The sequence below is a fragment of the Nomascus leucogenys genome, chromosome 10 (assembly GCF_006542625.1).
Source record: "Nomascus leucogenys isolate Asia chromosome 10, Asia_NLE_v1, whole genome shotgun sequence".
NCBI lineage: Eukaryota > Metazoa > Chordata > Mammalia > Primates > Hylobatidae > Nomascus > Nomascus leucogenys.
Window position 1 is genome coordinate 1,926,360 of NC_044390.1, and position 23,011 is coordinate 1,949,370.

The window sequence follows — 23,011 nt, forward strand, 5'->3', positions numbered from 1 at the left end:
AGTATCTGGCAAGAGGAAGGGGATGGAAGGACTTGTGAGTGAAGAGCCTTAATTATGGTTTCCAAGGGAAAGAATAGGTGGGGGTAAACGAGCAGGTAAAAGATTGGCTTATCTGAAGAACTTCAGTGGCTCTGGGCATAGGGGTTGTCCCCAAGCTGTCTGATGCCTGGCCCTGGGGTGATTAGGGCAGCTGAGTGATTCGTGGCCCTGAGTGTGATGATTGGGGAGTGGGATCTGGATTGGTTTCCACATGAAAGGCTGCCTTTCAAGGGAGCTGTTTACTCTCTCCAGGAATTGACGAGACCCAGCAGGATCATCCCTCCAGGGTCAGCAAGGTCCAAGATGTGACCCATCAGAATTACAGAAAATAACAGGCAAGGTTGGTACACACAGCCTTATGAAAAGCCCCTGTTTCTGTGTGATCTCAATTCTCTGTGCATGTGGACTGTTGTCCTCACCAACATCACTTTCCTCTATAATCCTGGGGAATATCCTACACGTGGTTCTCCACCAGGGAAGATTTTGCCATGAGGAGACATCTGCCAATTTTTGGAAACATGTTTGGTTGTCACAACTGGAGGAGGGCTGTAGGCATCAGCTGGGTAGCAGACAGCATCCTATTGATCAACATCTAACAAAAACAGGACAGGCTTCCCCACCCTGCAAAAAAAAGAACTTTCAAGCCCAAATTTTCAATAGTGCTGAAGTGGAGGAACACTAATATAGATGACCCTCCCAACACTTCACTATCTGAAAATGGATCTCCTCTCTCCCAAATTTCCTATCTAAACTCCATTAGCCATCAATTGCCATCAGCCTTGTCGTTGCCAGTAGAGGCTATCAGCCCACCTCCTCAGCTCAAGCCTCCCATCTGCAACATCACTGCCTATCTTCCAGGTGACTTCTGCTCACCTGATGCCAATTTTCCTTTTCTTTAGGAAAAACATAGTCTTGATTCACCCATTTCCCGCTAATCTTCATCCCACCTTCAGGTCACTGTCTATGGTCAATTGTTAGAACCAGTTTCTTCCGCACAAACTCAAATCTCCTTTTCATGCTCTGCTTCATGTGATTCTCTCGGAAACCCTCATCCCTGATGAGCCGTGACTCCCTCCATGTCATTCCTCATCCTCACTCCTGCAGGTACACGTGGCTGGGGAGAAACAGCCCCTGCCCCACTGTAATCCCAGCACTTTGGGAGGCCGAGGCGGGCAGATCACGAGGTCAGGAGATCGAGACCATCCTGGTATTACACAGTGAAACCCCGTCTCCATTAAAAACACAAAAAATTAGCCGGGCATGGTGGCGGGCGCCTGTAGTCCCAGCTACTTGGAGGCTGAGGCAGGAGAATGGCATGAACCCAGGAGGCGGAGCATTCCTGGAAATAGGACCAGCTTCTCCATTCACTTTGTGTCCAGTGAATACCTACCGCATGACTGCTTTTCTATACTCAAACCTCCAACTCTTTTGTGTGCGTTGTTACTTTATTCCTATTTCCTTGGTATGAGCAGCATTGAGAAATGAATATTTTTCATGATAATGAGCAGGAAATCAGGTATGGATCTGTTTTTGTCCTTTGGAGCTTTTCATTCACAGTAACAATCTTCTGGCACAATCAGTAATGCAAACCAGGGGTTCATTATTTCTACCATCCTCGAAGGAGCTTATTTTCCACTAGAGAGAGAGGCAATAAACAGGAAGTAAACCAAAAAAGACAGCCTCTCTGACTGGCGTGAGATGGTATCTCATTGTGGTTTTGATTTGCATTTCTCTGGTGATCAGTGATGTTGAGGTTTTTTTCATATGTTTGTTGGTCACGTACATGTCTTCTTTTGAGAAGTGTCTGTTCATATCTTTTGCCCAATTTTTGATGGGATTGTTTTTTTTCTTGTAAATTTGCTTAAGTTCCTTGTAAATTCTAGATATCAAACCTTTGTCAGATGGGTAGATTGCAAAAATTTTCTCCCATTCTGTAGGTTGCCTGTTCACTCTGATGATAGTTTCTTTTGCTGTGCAGAAGCTCTTTAGTTTAATTAGACCCATTTGTCAATTTTGGCCTTTGTTGCAATTGCTTTTGGCATTTTTGTCATGAAGTCTTTGTCCATGCCTATGTCCTGAGTGGTATTGCCTAGGTTTTCTTCTAGGGTTTTTATGGTTTTCAGTTTTACATTTAAGTCTTTAATCCACCTTGAGTTAATTTTTGTATAAGGTGTAAGGAAGGGATCCAGTTTCAGTTTTCTGCATATGGCTAGCCAGTTTTCCAAATACCATTTACTGAATAGGAGATCCTTTCCCCATTGCTTGTTTTTGGTAGGTCTGTTGAAGATCAGATGGTTGTAGATGTGTGGTGTTATTTGTGAGGTCTCTGTTCTGCTCCATTGGTCTATATGTCTGTCTTGGTACTAGTACCATGCTGCTTTGGTTACTGTAGCCTTGTAGTATAGTTTGAAGTCAGGTAGCATGATGCCTCCAGCTTTATTCTTTTTGCTTAGGATTGTCTTGGCTATACAGGGTCTTCTTTGATTCTGTATGGATGGTGATTATTAAAAAGTCAGGAAACAATAGATGCTGGCGAGGCTGTGGAGAAATGGGAATGCTTTTACACTGTTGATGGGAATGTAAATTAGCTCAATCATTGTGGAAGATGGTATGGTGATTTGGTATGGCGATTCCTCAAGGATCTAGAACCAGAAATACCATTTGACCCAGCAATCCCATTACTGGGTATATACCCAAAGGAATATAAATCATTCTGCTATAAAGACACATGCACACGTATGTTTATCACAGCACTATTTACAATAGCAAAGGCATGGAACCAACCCAAATGCCCATCAATGGTAGACTAGATAAAGAAAATGTGGTACATATACATCATGGACTACTGTGCAGCCATAAAAAGGAATGAAATCATGTCCTTTGCAGGGACATGGATGAAGCTGGAAGCCATCATCCTCAGCAAACTAACACAGGAACAGAAAACCAAACACCACATGTTCTCACTCATAAGTGGGAGTTCAGCAATGAGCACACATGGACACAGAGAGGGGAACAACACACAGCAGGGCCTGTTGGGGGGTAGGCAGTGAGGGGAGGGAATTTAGAGGACAGGTCAATAGGTGCAGCAAACCACCATGGCACATGTATACCTATGCAACAAACCTGCACGTTCTGCACATGGATCCTGTTCTTTTATATAGAGAGAAGAAATTAAAAAAAATCAACCTCATGATGGTTGGAAGGCAGAGGTGCATGACAAGCTTCTGGAGACAGGAATCAGGGAAGGCATCCCTGAGAGGTGACCTCTGGTCAGGGTCCTTAATGGAGACAGGAAGGCACCACATGAAGACCCAGTGATGGCAGAAGGAGCAACAGGTGCAAAGGGTCTGGGGTGGCTCATTTAAGGGAAACACAGAGGCCTGGTGCCAAATAATTTGCCTCTCTCTGTCTTCTAGAATCACATTCTTCTTCCTGACTTTGACTTTATTATGCTTATTATCCCAAATTATGAGTGTCCCTATGTTCTTTTTCTTCTATATTTTTTCTTTTTTCCTTTTCTTCTATATCCATTCCTTTTTTTTTTTTCCTTTGAGACGGAGTCTCTCTCTGTTACACAGGCTGGAGTGCAGTGGCACGACCTCGGCTCACTGCAGCCTCCTTCTTTCAAGTTCCAGTGATTCTCCTGCCTCAGCCTCCCGAGTAGCTGGGAATACAGGCATGAGCCACCGCACCTGGCCTATTGAGAGAAATTTTACAGACACTGACTCTGTATTTGTTCTCATCCTCTTTTGCTCATAATTATTAAATTAAAACTTATTCCTATTTAGTGTAAAAATGCAGAAGAACCTAGTTATAATGTATTAAATGCCTATAATGTGTTGGCCATTTTGTTGAGTTTTTACCCAACCCATCCTCCACTTACAGGTAAAGGAAATGAGGTTCAGAAGGGGCACATGTCTGGCACACGATCACCCACGACACCCCATGTCGGGAATGGGGTTTATAAATTGAAGTCTATACCTTGAACATTATCTATATACCTTGAACATTATCTTCTGAGAAATCTAATCTTACCCCACATGAGGGGAGATCTCTGAACGTCCACGTAACTGGAGGCCATGTGTGCTTCCCATAGAAATTCCTTCACTGGGCCAGGCACGGTGGCTCATGCCTATAATCCCAGCACTTTGGGAAGCTGAGGCGGGCAGATCACAAGGTCAGGAGATCGGGACCACCCTGGCTAACATGGTGAAACCCTGTCTGTACTAAAAATACAAAAATTAGCCGGGCATGGTGGCAGACGCCTATAGTCCCAGCTACTCAGGAGGCTGAGGCAGGAGAATGGCGTGAACCCGGGAGGCGGAGCTTGCAGTGAGCTGAGATTGCACCACTGCACTCCAGCCTGGGTGACAGAGCGAGATTCTGAAAACGAAAAAAAAAAAAAAGAAAAAGAAAGAAGGAAGGAAGAAAGGAAGGAAGGAAAAAGAAAGGAAGAAAGGAAAAAGAAAAGAAAAAGAAAGAAAGAAAGAAAGAAAGAAAGAAAGAAAGAAAGAAGAAAAGAAAAAAAAAGAGAAAGAAATTCTTCCACTGAATTTATGAGAGGAGGCAGACTGGAAAATTGGTAGGAGTCCGACAGACCTGGGTTACATTTCCCATGGGAAAACAGAGCCAGAGAAGCAGCTGTGGAACATCATAGCAATGCGGCGTCATGTCTCAGAAACGTTAAGTGTGTGTGTCTTTCCATTCAGCGAAACGGAACCCAGGAATTTAACCCAGGACAGTAATTCTCAAAGTTTGTCATCTCAAACCCCTTTACCCTCTGAAAATTATTGGGAAACTCCCAAGCGATGTTTCTTGGTATAAGATATAAATAAAACATAACATGATCTCATATAGATCATGTTATAAATAAAGTCAGAGAAAACGTTACATTTTAAGCTTAACGACAACAACAACAAATCTATTGTATATTAACATAGGTCACATTTTGTGAATAATTGTATTTTCCAAACAAAAACTTAGTAATAAGTGTGATATTGTTTGAAGGTTTTTGCAAACTCCTTTAATTTCCTCTTTAATGGAAGAGAAATGGATTCTCCATTCTGCTTCTTTACTTCAAATATTATAATATCACATCATACAGAGAAAAAGAAGAAACTAAGCAAATAAAATATTAATGTTCTTTAAAAAATAGTCTAGAAATTGTGGACCCCCTGAAAAGGTCTTGATTTTTCCCACAGATCCTGAACTGCATTAGGGGATTGTTGGCCAAAATACATACAGGCAATGGACATACAATTACAAATGGAGACCATCAGAATAAACAAATGAGAACTTATTAAGTAAAGAAACTTGGGGCTGGATGTGGTGCCTGTTATCCCAGCACTTTTGCAGGCCAAGGCAGGCGGATCATTTGAGGTCAGGAGTTTGAGACCAGCCTGGCCAATATGGTGAAACCCCGTCTCTACTAAAAATACAAAAATTAGCCAGGCGTGGTGGCAGGTGCCTGTAGTCCCAGTTACTCAGAAGACTGAGACAGAAGAATCACTTGAGCCTGGAGGTGGAGGTCGCAGTGAGCCAAGATTGTGCCACTGCACTCCAGCCTGGGCAACAGAGCAAGACTCTGTCTCAAAAAAAAAAAAGAAAGAAAGAAAAGAAAAGAAGGAAAGGAGAGGGGAGGGGAGGGGTGGGGAAGGGAGGGGAAGGGAGGGGAGGGGAGGGGAGGGGAGGACAGGAGAGGAGAGGGGAGGGGAGGGGAGGAGAGAAAAGGAGAGGAGAGGAGAGAAAAGGAAAGGGAAGGAGAGACTGTGGAACATCTACATCACTTTTCTTATTCTCTGCAGCTGCATTTGGCTGGAGCAGAGTAGCCCCTTCCACACTGCCTGCTCTCACTCTAATTCTATTACGATTCATCTCCAGAGATTCTGAGCTGCTTAGCAACCAGATCAGCTCTCCCATTACCTCCCCCCACCAACTAATTCCTACTGCATTCCTGCTGTTCTATCCTCACAGCTTCAGCTGTCCACAGCGGGACCCTGGATACGTTAAAATTGGGGGAAGCACAGCAGCATTCCACCTCTGACGCCATGTGAACCACCAGCTTCAGTGGCTCACGATTCCACATTCGGTCTCTCTACATTTCCTTTGCTGACATCACGTCTTTGTGATGCTGGGGCATCCGTGGTTGCTGCGAAGAAGAGCAATTACCACAAGAAAATCAGCAAGGTTTCGAACATCAGGTGGCACGGTCCAGTCTGATCCCAAGGTTTGAGAAATTGTGCAGTGCCCAACAGACACGCACACACCATTAGTAAATAATTACTATTGAAAAATGAAATAAATATAATTTTTTCCATTGAAAAGAAAAAAAAGAACCAGCACACATTATTTTAACATGGCTGCTCTCCATAAAATGGAAAATAAAGGATGTTGGTAGGCTTTGGGGAAACTGGAACCCTTCTGCACTTAGTGGGTTAAATAAAGTTGATAGGAGCCCGTTGTTGTGGAGAGAGCTCCTTCTGTGGCCCTTCACAAACCAAACAGAAAAGGAGTCTTTCAGGTTAAGTGCATGTCATCAAACTGAAACTTGGAAAAACAGGAAAATCCCTAAACAGGCCAGTTTTTTCAAAACACAGGAGATCCACAGCATCTGATCTAAAAGAACCCAAGTAACGTGAGCTGCCGAGAGAAGGAAGCCCCTCTGCTTTAACCCTTACAAGGAAAGTAACCTAAAATAACCAGAAGTTAAAAGAGCCACCTTTTTGTATGGTGCTGCTTCTTTGTTCCTGCTCAGGAAGCCCTACAAAAGCCAACTGGTGGCCGGGCGCGGGCTCACGCCTGTAATCCCAGCACTTTGGGAGGCCGAGGCAGGTGCATTGCCTGAGCTCAGGAGTTCGAGACAAGCCTGGGCAACGTGGTGAAACCCCGTCTCAACCAAAATACAAAAAATTAGGCGGGCGTGGTGGTGCGCGCCTGTAATCCCAGCTACTCAGGAGGCTGAGGCAGGAGAATTGCTAGAACCTGGGAGGCAGAGGTTGCAGTGAGCTGAGATCACAGCACTGCACTCCACCTTGGGTGACCGAGTGAGAATCCGTCTCAAAAGAAAAACAAAAGACAAAAAAGCACACCAACTGTTCTGCCATGAGGGCAAAAATGCCTTTGTATTTCTAGATGGGATGCAGCCTGATCCATAAATCGCTAACAGAAGCCAATTCAATCATTGTGTAGCCAGGGACCTCAGTTTTTAAAATATATTTTAATCACCCACTGCCTTTCCCTCCCATCTGACCCCTTTATCTCTTCCTCTGAAGTCAGGATAATGCCAACCCGGCCTCGGGGTGGGTGATACCCATGATAGCCACCACAGCAAAGGCACAGACCTGCACCCTGCACACTCCTCATGTCTCCCATACCAAGTTTCCCTTTAAAACCCCCATGGTAAATTCTAAAATTGAAGATGGTGCTTTAGAATGCTAGCTTGCCACCGTCTCGGTTTTCTGGCTCTCTGATTGAACCTGTCTTTCCTTCTGCCAACCCTTGCCTCCCGTGCCTGGCTTTCGAGCATTGAGCAGCTGATCCTGAATCTGATTACAGTGGAAATAAACTGGTGGAAATTCTGGTTTTTGACAGTGGGATGGACACATGGTGCAGCTGCCTTGTAAAACAGTGCAATCGTTTCTGGACAAATAAAAGTAGAATTACCATATTGTTGCCAGAAAACAGTTATCAATTCAGACCCCAAGAGAGGGTCCTTGGATGTCTTGCAGGAGGTGCTTCCAGGTGAGCTGCAGAGTGCAGCAAGAAGAGATCATTTACTGAAAGTGACTCAGATATAGAGTAGGGTGTCCTCAGAAAGCAAAGAGAGGAATGCCTCATCTTTGTTTTAAGTTTTACTTATGTGGGGGTCTTATCTATGTAATAGCTAAGCAAAGTTATGTGTATGTGCAGGTGGGCTCGCAGCATGACAAAATTTATTATTTTGTTGATTTAAGGAAAGCTATCCTTGGCATTTTGGTGCATAAATGCATCAAAGCATAACTATAATCATCTTAAAAGCATATAATGCCATACTGGGGTATCTGGACATTTTGCTCTCATAGGAGTTTGTCCTTGCAGGCTTGATTAAGCTGTTTCCTCAGCTATACACGTCTTAATGGCCATGGAGGAGGGCTGGCAAGGAATGTGCCTTGCTAGTTTTTTTGGACAGATTTTAAAATGGTGTCGCCCTTGTTCTCCTATGCTCCTGTTTCCCTAACAATATGATGCATCAACACCACTTCGAGATATAGACCCAGAATAATTGAAAGCAGAAACTCGAGCAGATATGTGTCCACCCATGTTCATAGCAGCATTCACGACAGCAAGAAGCAGAAGCAACCCAAAGGTCCATCAAAGTATGAATGAATAAACACAATATCCTCTATCAATACCATGGGATATTATTCATCCTTATGAAGGAAGGAAATCCTGCCACATGCTACAACCTGGATAAACCTCGAGACATTATGCTCAGTGAAACAAGCCAGGCACAAAAGAAGACGTACCGTATGACTCCAATAATATAGTGTCCCTAAAGCTGACCAGCTAATACAGCAGAAAGTAGAAAGTGGGCCGGGCGCAGTGGCTCACGCCTGTAATCCCAGCACTTTGGGAGGTCGAAGCGGGTGGATCTCCTGAGCTCAGGAGTTTGAGACCAGCCTGGTCAACATGGTGAAACCCTGTCTCTACTAAAAAAAAATACAAAACTTAGTCGGGCATGGTGGCGGGAGCCTTAATCCCAGCTACGCAGGAGGTTGAGGCAGGAGAATCACTTGAATCTGGGAGGCAGAGGTTGCAGTGAGCAGAGACTGTGTCACTGCACTCCAGCCTAGGCGACAGAGCCAGACTCTATCTCAGAAAAAAAAAGAAAGAAGAAAGAAAGAAAGAAAGAAAGAAAGAAAGAAAGAAGAAGAAGAAGAAGAAGAAGAAGAAGAAGAAGAAGAAGAAGAAGAAGAAGAAGAAGAAGAAGAAGGAAGGAAGGAAGAGAAAAAGAAAGAAAGAGAGAGAGAAAGAAAAGAAAAGAAAGAAAGAAGAAAAAAAGAAAGTGGATGTTAGGGATGGGGTGAGAGGGAGAAGTAGGGAGTTGTTGTTTGTGGGCACAGAGTTTCAGTTTTTCAAGATGAAAAGAATATTGGAGATGAACAGTGGTGATCATAGTAAAACAATGTGAATGCACCTAATATGGGAACTGTACAATTAATTATGGTTAAAATGTTAAATATTAAGTTTTATATATATATATATGTTGCAATGTCATAGACATTGCTTCAAATGAAAAGAAAAACACAATAAAGCACTTTTTAAAGGGGTATGTTGTATTGGCTGGGACAATTTTTTGTTTGTCTAAAATGAGTTTTTCCTAAATTACACTGGCTGTGCCTATGTACAGGGTGGGCTGTGGGAAGTGGGATAGATCAGTGGGATGCCTGAAAATAATCCCTCAGCTCTGCACAGACACAGCTGCGGAGAGCAGGCTGGGTTGTACATTTTGCCCCTTGCCTTGGACAGGAGCCTAAGTGCAGGGTACAACATAAACAGCCATCCCTAGCAGCCCTGGCTGTGAGCGAGGTCCTAGGAGTGTCTGCATTTTACCGAGGAGGACAGTGGGCTCACAGAGGGGAGGTCTCCAGGCTGTCTGGTCCCAAGCCCACACCCCCGTCACCTGCTCCCATCCTGCCTCTGAGCATCCAAGCAGCCGGGTGCTGGCACCTCCCAGAGGAGAGATTCCAGGGCTGCCGTCTTGCTCTAGCCTTGAGATTAGGCGTTTGGGTTTAGGGAGTGTCCTAATAAGGTAAATATGGGGCAAGAAAATGACCTGAGACTCAAGAGTCAGCTCCCAATTCCCCTTCAATCACACACACACACACACAGACACACACACACACACACGCACGCACGCGTGTGCGAAGTACGAGAAAATGCCTCTGGGTTTTGAAGGACTCTCACAAAATGAAATTTAAGAATTCTCGCAGGAAGCAATTCCCCGCATCACAAAGTTTCACACTAAACAGTTAAAGAGAACAGGAGGGCTGGGTGCAGTGACTCATGCCTGTAATCCCAGCACTTTGGGAGGCCAAGGCGGGCGGATCGCTTGAAGTCAGGAGTTCAAGACTAGCCTGGCGAACATGGTGAAACCCCATCTTTACTAAAAATACAAAAAATTAGCCAGTGTGGTGGCAGGCGCCCGTAATCCCAGCTCCTCGGGAGGCTGAGGCAGGAGAATTGTTTGAACTCAGGAGGCGGAGGTTGCCACGAGCCGAGATCGCACCATTGCACTCCAGCCTGAGCGACAGAGCGAGACTCCCTCCGTCTCAAAACAAAACAAAAAAAGAGCAGGAAATGACTGTCACTAAAAAAAATAGCCTGTGACATTCACAAGAGGAAGGGGCACGCCAAGCCAAGAGGGGCCACAGGGGAAGCCCCAGTGTCCGTCAAGAGGCAGAAACTCATGGGGAGCATGTGGGCAAAGGGCCTTCCTTATGGTTTCTGAAGGAAAAAACAAGGGAGACAAAACAAGCAGGCTCAGGATTGACTACCTGCAATAATTTCAGTGGCTCTGGGCAGAGCCCATGGCTGTCCATGGTTATGGCCCTGGGTGATAGGGCAGGTCACAGTGGCCCTGAGTGTGACAGCTCCATAGAGGAGCTGGTTGGGGTGTGGGCTCTGGATTCATTTCCACATGAAAGGCTCCCTCTCAAGGAAACTGATTGCCATCTTTCGGAATAGGCAAGACCTGGCAGGATCATCCCTGTGGAGTCAGCAAGGTCCCAGATGTCATGGATCAGAATTATGGAAAATGACAGACAGGGTTGGTGCCTAGATCCTCATGAAACCCTTACTCTTTGTGATCTTAGTCCTCTGTGGATGTGAACTGTCATCCTCACCAATATGACTGCCCGCTAATTTCCAGGTGAATGTTATGTGCATTGTAATCTGTGGTTCCCAACCAGGGGTATTTTGCCCGTAGGAGACATTTGGCAAGTTTGGATAAACATTTGGGGTCACAACTGAAGAGAAGTATTGACATCCCCCGGGTAGCAGGCAGGGATGCTGACAAACGCCCTAGAAAATCAGGACGGCCTCCTCCACCCTGCGTGAAAGAACATTCCAGCCCAAATTTTCTACGATGCTGAGGTGGAATAACACTAACACAGGTGATCCTCCCACCACTTTTCACTATCTCCACATTGATTTCCTCTCTCCCAAATCTCCTGTCCAAACTTCCTTAACCATCCACTTCCCATCATCCTTGTCATTACCAATAAAGAGTATCACACCATCCCCTCCGTTCAAGCATCCCATCTGGAGCATCACCTCCTGCCTTCCCTTCCGGAGGACTCCTCCTCCCCATCTGACACCGACATCCATTCATCTCTGGGGGACCAACACTCCATCCATACAACCATCTTCCACTGATCTTGACCTTACCTCTAGGTCACCTTTCATGGTCAATCATTAGAATCAGTACTTATGCACACAATTTAATCTCTTTTTATATTCTGCTTCATGTGGTTCCCTTGGAAAGCTCCATCCCCGCGGAGCTCTGACTCTGCCTTCTCCATCCCTCAGTCCTCCAGCTGCAGGTGGCTGGGGAGGAACAGCCTCGCCCTCATCCTGCCTGCTCTCACCCTAACTTCACGGTGGCCCCTCTCCAAGGACGCTGAGCACTGCCTGGAAACAAGACCAGCCCCTCTGTTCACTCTCCCTGCCATGAATACCCACTGATCTCCTGCTTTTCTATGCCCAGACCTCCAACTCTCCTTTGCCCGCTGACGTTTTATTCCTCGTTCCTTCACATACACCATGCCAAGAAGTGAACATTTTGAATGATGATTAACAGGAAATCAGGTATAGTTTTATTTTTGTCCTTCGGGCCTTTTCTATCTCCAGTAACAATCTCCTGGCACCAGAATAATCTCAAAACAGGAGTTTCTTGTTTCTACCATTGTTCAATGAGTTTAGATTCCACTGTAAGTACAGGCAGAAACAGGGAGAAATAAAAATGAGCCTCATGATGGATGGAATGCAGGGGGTGCTTGAAGGGCTTTTGGGGACAGCAGTCAGGGACCGCTTCCATGACAGGTGACCTCTGATCAGAGCCCCATGTGAAGACAGGAGGAATCTTGTGAAGACCGGGGTGGCAGCGGGAACAGCACGTGCAAAGGTCCTGAGGGTGGCTCGTTCAGGGCCCACACAGAGGCTCGTGAGGCTGCAGCCAAATAATTCACCTCTATTTCTCTCCTGGAATTTCCTTCTGTCTGAATATGCTCTTCTTCCTCTCTTTCACTTTCTCATCCTTTCTCTCATATTACAATCTCCCTATGTTTTCTCTTTCTCTTATAGTTTTCTATTTCTTCTTATCTATTCTTCAATATAGTCTTATTTTTTCAGGGTCTCCTGATAGCACAATTACTTAGCAATCAACACATTTTATGTACAGGCATTGCTACAGACAATTGGAGAAACCAGAATATGAACAAGGCCGGGCACGGTGGCTCACGCCTGTAATCCCAGCACTTTGGGAGGCTGAGACAGGTGGATCACTAGAGGACAGGTGTTTGAGACCAGCCTGGCTAACATGGTGAAACCCCGTCTCTACTAAAAATACAAAGATTAGCTGGGCATGGTGGTGCGTGCCTGTAATCTCAGCTACTCAGGAGGCTGAGGCAGGAGAATCACTTGAACCCGGGAGGTGGAGGTTGCAGTTAACCAAAATCGTGCCACTGCACTCCAGCCTGGGTGACAGAGTGAGACTCTGTCTCAAAAAATAAAAAGAATATGAACATTGTAATAGTCAGGTTAGTACTTTCAGAATACCAACAGACTGTGAAAAATTTTGAATGCAGGAATCACATATGCATTATTTTTGTTTTTTTTCTCTGCCCCTACCCCGCCCCCGCACTGTCCCTAACACAGCATTTGCTAAGTGACTGTTGAGTGATGGAATAAACATAAAACCAGACTTTATGTGCGATTGTGGGCATGCCATGACTCATTTGTAGCCTTCCCTTTTCACTAAACAATAAAGCTTGTCCTCACTTTATTTCACGAATGTACGTGGAGATCACCTTTGCACAAGTCAGCTAGAATCAACTGCCTCCCTTTCCTATGAATGAGTTGATAGTCTCAAGTGTGACCTTCAGGACCACGGACAGATCTCAGTCAATGGTGGGGCTGTACTGATTAATCAAGGGCTTAAACAGAAAAATATTCACCTCCTTCTTGGATGCAAAGCACTAGTGATACAGGTTGTCAAGACACAGTACAAACTCTCGATAAGTTTATGGCCTGATAGGGAAAACAGCCAGTTATAGCACCAGGAGTTATGGAAATCAAGAGATGTGTGACACCTACTCCAACAGTTGTAAGGAGTGAATTATTTAAACACCTGATGACAGATTGGCTGGGAAAAATTTCACAAAGAAACTGACTGTTGGTTTTCATCCTTTTTTGTTCATAATCATTAAATTAAAACTGTTTTCACATTTATTGTAAAAATACAAAAAAACAAATCCCAGCAATGATTTTTTAAGCACCTAGAATGTATTAAGCATTTTGTCAAGTTCTTACCAACCTCATCCTGTATTTCCAGGTGCAAGAAGTGAGGCTCAGAAAGGGCACGTGTCTGGCTCATAATCATCCATGTAATCAATGTTGGGGCCGTGGTTGGTAAACCCAGGTATATGCAATCTACCATCTCTTCTGACAATTCTAAAAGTTTTTATATTAGAAGATATCTTTGGAAGTTCAGGTAACAGGAGCCCAAGCATGCTTCCCATAGACATTCCATCACTGGGTTTATTATGGGAGGCAGGCTGGCAAATTGGTAAAAGTCATACAGGCTGGATTACATTCCCCGTGAGAATTTGGGGCCCAGGAACATTACTGAAAAGCATCGTCGCAATTTGGCATCATGTATCAGAAACCAAAAATGTGTATTTCCTTCTATTCAGTGAAACTGTATCTAGAAATTTATTCTAGGAGAGTAATCCTCAAATCTTTTATTTTAGAACACTCATGCTCTTTTTTGAAATAAAAATAAATGAATTCATATTCTTAGTAGGAGAGTTTAACATAATTCCCTCAGTAACTGAAAAAAGAAATAGAAAAGAACCAAGAATTTTTAAACATTGTGAATTTTTAAACAAGAATATTTAAACATCATGATTACAAACCTGGCCTAACTGGTGTACATAAAACACTGCACCCAATAACTAGAAGAGACAATCATATAAAGTACCCATGAATTAACCAAATACAGAACACAAAGAAATTCTCAACAAATTTCAAAGAATTGAATCAGAGTATGGTTTCGATCATGGTACAAATTAACTAGAAACAAAACCAAAAAGAAAACTCAAAAACATCCATGTATTAGAAAATTAAGCAATATATTTCTAAATAATGCATCAGTCAAAAGATAAAATAAAAATTTTTAAAATCTGGACTGCAAAATAATGAAAACATTATTTATCAAAACTTATGATACTTATGTAAAGCTGTGCTTAGATAGAAATGTACAGCCTTAAATACCTATAATAGAAAACAAGAAAAGCTGAAAATTGATTATCTAATCATCCATTTCAAAAAGGTGAAAAATAAACAAAATTGAGTCTAAAGAAAGATTAAGGAAGGAAGGCCAGGCGCAATAGCTCACACCTGTAATCCCAGCACTTTGGGAGGCTGAGATGGGAGGATCAATTGAGCTCAGAAGTTCGAGATCAGCCTAGGCAACAGAGTGAAACCCCATCTCTACAAAAAGTAGCCGGGCATGGTGGCATGCACCTGTAGTCCCAGCTACTGAGGAGCCTGAGGTGGGAGGATCACTTGAGCCCAGGAGGCGGAGGCTGCAGTGAGCCAAGATTGCACCACTGCATTCTAGCCTGAGTAACAGAGCAAGACCCTTTCTCAAAAAAAGGAAAGAAAGAGGAAGAATGGAAGGAAATAATAAAGTTAAAAATAGAAATCAGTGAAACAGGAAGTAAGCATGAGATACGACTTATCAACAACCAAAAGTTGATTCTTCATATTTAATTACAAGGCTGACTTGTTGCTCTAGCAATCTTCTATGTTTTGTAAGTATTTAGAATGCCAAATATGCTGCTTTCTTGGTTCAGAACATGAGTAATATAGGTTTAATTATCTTTATAATTTCTATAGTTAATGATAAATTGTCCCAAATTTAAAACATGCATACTGGCTAAGAAAACAATTATACACCTCAAATAATTTTTACTTTTTTTCTTTTCTTTTCTTTTCTTTGACAGAGTCTCACTCTGTCGCCCAGGCTGGAGTGCAGTGGCATGATCTCGGCTCACTGCAACCTCCGCCTTCCGGGTTCAAGCAATTATGTTGCCTCAGCCTCCCAAGTAGCTGGAACTACAGGTGCACACCACCACGTCAGGCTAATTTTTGTATTTTTAGTAGAGATGGGGTTTCACCATGTTCACCAGGCTGGTCACGAACTCTTGACCTTGTTGTCCGCCCACCTCAGCCTCCCAAAGTGCTGGGATTACAGGCGTGAGCCACCGCACCTGGCCGACTGTTTTCTTCTTTGAAAATATTTTTAGCATGCTGTTTTGGCTTTTGTTTGTTTGTTTTTGAGACAGGGTCTCACTCTGTCATTAAGGCTGGAATGCAGTGGTGTGATCATGACTCCCTGCAGTCTTGACCTCCTGGGCTAACAGGATCCTCCCATCTCAGCTTCCTGAGTGGGAGCTGGAATCACAGATCCTTGTCACCACGCACAGCCAACTTTTAAAACTTCTGTAGGGATCTAGTCTCGCTATATTGCTCAGGCTGGTCTCAAACTCCTGAGCTCAAGTGATCCTCCCACCTTACCCTCCCAAAGTGCTGGGATTACAGGCATATGCCACCATGCCTAGCTTTTGCTTTTTAAGTGACAGCAGTATCAGTTAGGTTGCCACTAGATCTTGCTTAAGACTGATGGGAAGTAGGGAACCCTTTTATTGTTGCCATAGCGATGACCCCAAACATAACGGAAAAGTTGGTTACATTATCTATTTCAAATTTTAGTCATTGTATTCTCAATTTCCTTTTTCTTTTTGAAACGGAGTTTCACTCTTGTTGCCCAGGCTGGAGTGCAGTGGTGCAATCTCCACTGCAACCTCCACCTCCTGAGTTCAAGTGATTCTCCAGGCTCAGCCTCCTGAGTAGCTGGGATTACAGGCTCCCACTGCCACACCTGGATAATTTTCGTATTTTTAGTAGAGGCAGTGTTTCACCATGTTGGCCAGGCTGGTCTTGAGCTCCTGACTTCAGGTGATCCACCAGCCTTAGCCTCCTAAAGTGCTGGGATTACAAGTGTGAGCCACCATGCCTGGGTATATACCCAGTAATGGGATTGCTGGGTCAAATGGTAGTCCTGTTCGAAGTTCTTTGAGAAATCTCTAAACTGCTTTCCACAGTGACTGAACTAATTGACATTCCTGCCAACAGTGTGTAAGTGTTTCCATTTCTCCACAGCATCACCAGCGATTACTGTTTTTTGACTTTTTATTAATAGCCATTCTTATTCGTGTGAGATGATGTCTCATTGTGGTTTTGACTTGCATTACTCTGATTATTAGTGATTATAAGCATTTTTCATATATTTGTTGGCTGCTTATATGTAATCTTTTCAGAAGTGTCTGTTCATATCTTTTGCCAATTTTTAATAGGGTTATTTGGTTTTTCCTTGTTTAATTGTTTAAGTTCCTTACAGATTTTTTGACATTAGACCTTTGTCAGATGCATAGTTTGTGAATATTTTCTCCCATTCTGTAGGGTGCCTGTTTACTCTGTTGAAAGTTTCTTTTCTTGCGCAGAAGCTCTTTAGTTTAATTAGGTCCCACTTGTCAATTTTTGTTTTTGTTGCAATAGCTTTTGAGAATTTAGTCATAAATTATTCCCAAGGCCCAAGTTCAGAATGGTGTTTTCTAGATTTTCTTCTAGGATTATGTATAGCTTGAGGTGTTACGTTTAAATTTTTATTCCATCTGGAGTTAATTTTTGTATGTGGTGAAATATAGGGGTCTGGTTTTATTCTTCTGTATATGGCTAGCCAGTGATCCCAACACAATTTATTGAATAGAGAGTCCTTTTGCATTGCTTTTTTTGGTCAACTTTGTCAAAGATTAGATGGCTGTAGGTGAGTGGCTTTATTTCTGGGTTCTCTGTTCTGTTTCATTGCTCTATGTGTGTTTTTGTACCAGTACCCTGCTGTTTTGGTGACTGTAGTCTTACAGTTTGAAGTTGGGTAACGTGATACCTCCAACTTTGTTCTTGTTGCTTCAGATTTTTTTTCCAATTATGTGAAGAATTACATTGGTCGTTTGATAGGAATAACGTTGAATCTGTAGTTTGCTTTGTGTAGTATAGCCATTTTAATGATATTGATTCTTCCAATCCATGATCATGGAATGATTTTCCCTCCATTTGTGTCATCTACAGAAACCCAATACTCTTAAAAATTATTGAGAAATCCCCGAAGAATGTTTCTTTCTACAGTTTATATCTCCTTTGTTAGTCATATTATAAATAAAAGCAGAGAAATTTTTCAATTTTAAACTTAAAAACAGCAACAAATCTATTATATGTTAAAAGAACCCACATTTTATGAACAACATTAATATTTTTCAAATAAAATCTTAGTAAAGGTAAAGGTGATATTGTTTTACATTTTTGCAAATCCCTTTAATTTCCTCCTAAATAGAAGACAGATAGATTTCCTCAATCTACCCATAAAATTATATCTGCAGAGAAAATGAGAAGGAAAAAAGCCAAATAAAATATTAATGTTCTGGTTGGGCATAGTGGCTCACACCTGTAATCCCAGCACTTTGGGAGGCCAAGGAGGGCAGATCGCTTGAGCTCAGGAGTTTGAGACCAGCCTGGGCAATGTAGCAAGACCTCTACTAAAAATAAAAAAATACTAAAAATAAAAAAATTAAAAACCAGGGGGGCATGGTGGTGTGTGCCTATAGTCCCAGCTACTCAGGAAGCTGAAGTGGGAGGATCACTTGAGCCTAGGAGATCGAGGTTGCAGTAAGCTGTGATGGCACCACTGCATTCCTGCCTGGGCAACAGAGCAAGACCCTGTCTCAAAAAAATTCAATAAAATAAAATAAAATAAAAATTAATGTTCTTAGAAAAATAGTTTGAAGTTGTGGAACCCTTACAAAGGTCTTGATTTGCTACATTTGGAAATTACTGGTCTAAGAAATTACAAATGGAGACCATCAGAGTGTACAAATGAGAGATTATTAATTCAAGAAACTGTGAAATATCCACATCACTTTTTAAATTCTGTGCAGCTGCATTTGGCTGAGGCAGAACAGCCCCTCCCCCACTGCAGTTCTCACTGTTTCCATGGTGACTCATCTCCAAAGACACTAAGCGTTGCTTGGCAACCAGACCAGCTCCTCCATTCTCTCCCCCTGCAATGAAGACCTACTGCCTTCCTGCTGTTCTATCCTCACACCTGCAGTTGTCTGCAGAGGAAACCTAGATACATTAAAATTGAGGGAAGAACAGCCACATTCCACATCCGATGCCACGGAAACTACCAGCTCCAATGGTTCACAGATTCTGCATTTGGTCTCTCTACATTTCCTGGGCTGACACAATGTCTCTGTGAAGCCGAGGTGTCAGTGCTTGCTGTGAAGAAAAGCAATCCCCAAATGAAAATCGGTGGGAATGAGGAGTGAGGGTGGCATGGCCCTGTCTGATTTGAAAGTTCGAGAAGTTGCACGGTGCCCAGCAGACACACATATCCCATTATTCAATAACTGTCATTACTGAAAAGTTGAAAAAATAGATTTTGAGAGAAAGAAGGAACCACCACACATTAACACGGCTATTATCCATAAAACAGAATATAACAAGTGTTGGCAGGCTATGGAAAAATAAGAAGCCTTCCACCCTGTTGTTGGGAATGTGATGTGGTGCAGGGGTTTTGTAAGTGAGATGGTTTCTGTTAAATTCATAACAAAGTTACCAGATGATCCAGCTGTGTCCTCATTTGGGTATATACCCCAAATAATTGAAAACAGTGTTTTAAAGAGATATTTGTACTCTCATGTTTATAGCAGCTTTTTTCATAATAGTCAAAAGTAGAGAAACTGAAGTGTCCTTCAAGGGATGAGTGGATAATGGGTAAACAAACTGTGGTTTTCCACTTTGGGAGGCCGAGGTGGGTGGATCACCTGAGGTTAGGAGTTCGAGACCAGCCTGGCCAACATGGTGAAACCCTGTCTCTACTAAAAATACAAAAATTAGCCGGGCATGGTGGCGGGTGCCTATAATCCCAGCTACTCGGGAGGCTGAGGCAGGAGAATCGTTTGAACCTGGGAGGCGGAGGCTGCAGTGAGCCAAGTTCGTGCCACTGAGAGATCTCGAGGTTGCAGTGAGCTGAGAATATGCCACTGAATGATCATGCCACACTGAGATCGTGCCTGGGAGATAAGAGCAAGACTCTGTCAAAAAAAAAAAAAAAAAAATGTGGTTTTTGCATGCAATGGAATATTACTGAGCCTTACAAAGAAATAAAACCCTGGCACATGCTGCAACACAGATGAACTTTAGGGCACGATGCCAAGGGGAATGAGCCAGTCCCAAAGCAACAACTCTCCATGATTCCACTTCCGTAACGTACCCAAACTAGTCTAATTTATAAAGACAGAAGGTGGTTCCCAGGGGCAAAGAGAGAAGGAACGGAGAGCTAGTGTTTCATGAGTACAGAATTCCAGTTTTGCAATACGAAAACTACTCTGGGTATGGAAGGTGGTGATGTTTGTGAATAATGTGAATGCAATTAATGACACTGAATTACACACTTAAAAATGATTAAAATATAAATATTGAATTATGTAATAATTTACCCAATTTTTATTAAAAAATTTAAAACAAACTTGAAAGTCTTTGCTTATGAATTAATATTAGCAAAATATGGAGTATATGGTAAATTTTATATCCTGTGTAGTTTGCCAGATTTTTAACTAGGAATGCCTATTTACTTTCCAATGCTTCAACAGTGCCATCTAGCTGTGGCAAAGGCCCTTGATAGCATTTGATAAAATCATACGCATTGGCCGGGCACGGTGGCTCACGCCTGTAATCCCAGCACTTTGGGAGGCCGAGGCGGGTGGATCACCTGAGGTCAAGAGATCGAGACCATCCTGGCCAACATGGTGAAACCCCGTCTCTACTAAATACACAAAAAATTAGCTGGGTGTGGTGGTGGGTGCCTGTAGTCCCAGCTACTTGGGAAGCTGAGGCAGGAGAATGGCATGAACCCGGGAGGCGGAGCTTACAGTGAGCTGAGATCGCGCCATTGCACTCCAGCCTGGGTAACAGAGCAAGACTCCGTCTCAAAAAAGAAAAAAGAAAAGAAAAAAAAATCATACGCATTGCTTCAAATGAGAAGAGAAAAAAATGAGACCCTAAAAATTTCTGTGTCAGTTTCTTGTTTGTTCTTTGAAAAGAATTTGTGCCCCAAATTTTATTAATGAGCACATAGCCACGGAAGGCTGTAGGACTTCGGATTGATCTACAATGGTGTAACCTCCTGATGGGCTGGTTTTTCCTGCTCACTGCAATGAAAAAAGCAATCCACCGAGACACCAGCCACGGTGGCTCATGCCTGTAATCCCAGCACTTTGGGAGGCTGAGGCAGGTGGGTCACCTGAGGTCAGGAGTTTGAGAGAAGGTGACCAATGTGGTGAAACCCCATCTCTACTAAAAATACAAACTTAGCCGAGCATGGTGGTGGGTACCTCTAATCCCATCTACTCAAGAGGCTGAGGCAGGAGAATCGCTTGAACCCAGGAGGCGGAGGTTGCAGTGAGCCGAAATCGCACCATTGCACTTCAGCCTCGGTGACAAAGCAAGACTCCATCTCAAAAACAAAAACAAAAACGAAAAAACAAAACAAACAAGCAAAAAGCAATTCACTGAGGCCATGACACTGCAACAAAGAGTTTATGGATATGGGGCTGGCCACACAGCGTGGGAGACAGAGTTATTACTCAAATCAGTCTTCTTGAAAATTCGAAGGTTAGGGTTCTTCAATGCTAGTTTGGTGGGCCAGGGAGTCCCCACTTCTGGGTGGCGCTAAAGGACCAGTTGGTGGGTTGACAGATTCGAATGGAGCCATTGGCCATCAGAAATGCAAAAACCTGAAAAGACATTTCAAAAGGCCAATCTTAGGTTCTACAAGAGCGATGTTATCTGCAGAGGTAATTGTGGAAGTGGCAAATCTTGTGGCCTCCAGACTCCTGGTTATCATTTAAGTCTACCCCTGAGCAGAATGCAGGCTCCTCATCCTCCTAACCTGTTGACCTTTCATTAGCTTTACAAAGGCAGTTTCGGTTTTTTGGGGGGAAGGGCTATTATCATTTAAATTATGAATTAAAACATCTCCCCAAATTAACTTGGCCTAAACTCAGCAATGATCTAGGTACTTTGGAGGTTAAAGGCAAGATGGGGGTCAGTTAGATCAGATCTCTTTCACTGTCACAATTTTTGCTGTTGTAATTTTTGCAAAGACACTTTCAGTGGTATGGCTCTGGTGAGATTCTTCAGCTCTGGCGTGGGCATAACTGTAGAGAGAGTGCAGGCTGGATTTCAAATTCCGCTCAGCTCTACGGACAGGAATCCCAATGCAGAGGAAAATACACACAACCATCCCCAGCAGCCTTGGCTGTGAGCAAGGTCCTAGGAGTGTCCACATTTTACAGAAAGCACTGAGCTCAGAGATGGGACGTCTCCAAGCTGCCTGTCCCTGAGCCCACACCCCCATCACCTGCTCCTCCAGCCTGTTTCTGGACATCCAAGGAGAGGGGTCTGGCACCTCCTGGAGAAGGGTTTCCAGGGCTTCTGTCTTGTTCCACCCTCAGGCTTGGACTAGCCCTCATGCCCCTAGGGGACAGTTGGCAGCGTCTGAAGGGGTTTTTAGTCATCACAGGAGTGGAGAGCTGCTGAGAATCCAGGAATGCCCCTGAGTGACCCACACTGCCTAGCACAACCCTTCCCGCTACAACAAAGAATATCCTACCAAATTTTCAGTGTTACCCTGGAAGAGAATACATGATACAGATGATCCTCCCAACGTGTTTGACCGTCGCCATATTGACCTCCTCTCCTCCAAGGCTTTCGTTCAATCTCCCTAAGCCATCCGCTCCTACCTGCCTTGTCATTACCAATAACCAAGATCGCTCATTCCCCTCATTTCCAGCATCCCATTCCCATCTCCAACATCACATTCTACCTAACAGATGACTTATCCTCCTCTCCTGATACCAACATTCTTTTATTCATTAACGACCAATGCTCCATTGATTCCACCATTTTTATCAAACCTTCACTCCCACATCCAAGTCACCTTCTAGGGTCAATCTGTGAAACGGATTCTTTCTGCACACACTCCACTCTCATAGTCTGGTTCGTGTGATTCCCTTGGAAAACTCCATCCCTGTTGGGCTCTGACTCCCCTTGCCCTCCCCCTTACTCCTCACTCCTGGTGGCTAGAAAGAAACAGCTGCTACCCCATTGCTGTTCTCACCCTCACTTCATGGTGACTCACTTCCAAGGATTCCGAGCACAGCCTGGAAGCAGGACCAGCTCCCCTATGCACACCACTACTTCAATGCATGACCACTGCATAATGGCTTTTTTTTTTTTTTTTTTTTTTGACAGAGTTTTTCGCTCTTGTCACGCAGGCTGGAGTACAATGGCGCCATCTCGGCTCACTGCAACCTCCACCTTCCAGATTCAAAGGATTCTCCTGCCTTAGCCTCCAGAGTAGCTGGGATTACAGGTGTGCGCCACCACACCTGGCTAATTTTTTGTATTTTTAGTGGAGGTGGGGTTTCACCGTGTTGGCCAGGCTGGTCTCGAACTTCTGACCTCAAGTGATCTGCCTGCCTCAGCCTCCCAAAGTGCTGGGATTACAGGCGTGAGCCACTGCCCCCGG

General features: G+C 43.7%; 1 long non-coding RNA gene across 1 annotated transcript; it reads right to left on the reverse strand.

Moving 5' to 3' along the window:
* Nucleotides 1-415: 415 nt before the first annotated feature.
* LOC115836901 lies at nt 416-22,648 on the reverse strand. The gene is made up of 3 exons (XR_004031900.1): nt 22,239-22,648; nt 21,455-21,456; nt 416-904 (listed from the first exon to the last, which is right to left on the reverse strand). It is a non-coding gene; the product is annotated as an uncharacterized LOC115836901 (long non-coding RNA).
* Between the last annotated feature and the right edge of the window lie 363 nt (nt 22,649-23,011).